Source organism: Macadamia integrifolia, chromosome 9 (assembly GCF_013358625.1).
Source record: "Macadamia integrifolia cultivar HAES 741 chromosome 9, SCU_Mint_v3, whole genome shotgun sequence".
Taxonomy (NCBI): domain Eukaryota; kingdom Viridiplantae; phylum Streptophyta; class Magnoliopsida; order Proteales; family Proteaceae; genus Macadamia; species Macadamia integrifolia.
Genome location: NC_056565.1, coordinates 15,395,566 through 15,397,100, shown reverse-complemented (window position 1 = coordinate 15,397,100; position 1,535 = coordinate 15,395,566).

Sequence of the window (1,535 nt, the reverse complement as noted above, 5' to 3'; positions counted from 1 at the left end):
CACGTGGGTTTCGATGAGTTGGCCGTCGGTGTGCGCTGAGGCCTGCCACTGCGTGCGGCTGGACGCGCATGGCCGCCTGTCTTCCGCACCATGTGCTCGCAGCTGCTGTAACGTGTGCCAGTCACGGCAGAGCATGCTCTACGAAGGTGGACGTGCTTGCGAATGGTGAGCCCTTCTGTCATGCAACGCCGCCCCCTTCTTCCGCATGGCCTTGCCCGCCACCGTGGGCTGATGGGCGCACATGGACGGGTACCATGCGCTGTCACGTCCCAACTTCTGATGCCACATGTGCCCCTCGACGCATAGCATTTCCAAGGAAGGTGTGGTTTGTGAGAACATGTACATGGCGCGTCCGTCCCGACAGTCTTCCCCTCTGCCGCACACAGTTGCTTGCAAGTGTGTGCTGCTGGGCGCGCAGGGCAGCATGCCTTGCGCTGCAGTGCCTCCACATCTTGCACCGCATGTGTCAAACGCCGTATAGCATGACCAAGAGTGGCATCGCTTGTGCAAGACGCATTCACGGTATGTTGCTTTCGAAGATTTTGCCCTTGGTGTGCGTTGCGCCTGCCACGGCGTGCTGCTTTGCCCTCATGGTTGCCTAATATATACCGCTATGTCGCGACGGCTGTTGCCTCCTGCGGTCGTAGCCGCAACGAAAGCCCAACAAAGGCTTGGCATGTATGTGAAAACAAGTACATGGCTCATTTGTCCAGGTGGTCAGCCTATCTGCCGCACGCCAATGCCAGCAACCGTGTGCTGCTGGGAGCCCTTCGCTCCCTACCTACCGCTGCCATGCCCCCACAGTTGCTGACACGTGTCCGTGGCTGCACAGCAGTTTCCAGAGAGGCATGGCATTTGAAAACAAGGAAATGGCCAATGCGTCCCGATGTTCAACCCCTCTTCCGCACACCGTTGCCTGCCACCCCTGGCTGATTGCTGCGCAAGGGTTCTTGCCTTGTGCTGTCGTGCCCCCACCGCTACCGCCAGATGCGCCCGCAGCCGCATGGCATGTCCGAGATAGGCTTGGCATGTGAAAATCACCATCAAGGCACGTTGGTTCCGATGATTGCCTTCGATGTGCGCTGTGTCCTGCCATGGAGTGCTGCTGGGTGTGCATGGCTCCTTGCATATCTGCTGCCACATATGCCAGTAGCCACACAGCATTTCCAAGAGTTGCATGGCATGTGAAGGACAGCAACATGGCATGAGGGTCAGGATGATTAGCCCCTTGTTTTGCACCTTGGCCGGCCAATGCGTGCTGGTGGGTTTGCATGGCTGCCTGCACACTGTAGTTACACCCTCATTGCAGCCTATTGCAACTTTTGCTAGTTTTGTATAGCATGCCCAAGGGAGTCATGGCATGTGAAAAACGTGCAAATGAAGCATTGGCCCCGTTGATTAATCCCATCTAGGCACTGTGGTAGTTTGACGTGCTTTGCTTCCTTCCATGTGTAGTTGTGCTAGTGCCACTGTTTACGAGCGTGGTCGAAGTCACACATTTGCACCCTTCTTTGCTCTATGGCTTGTTGTCATAT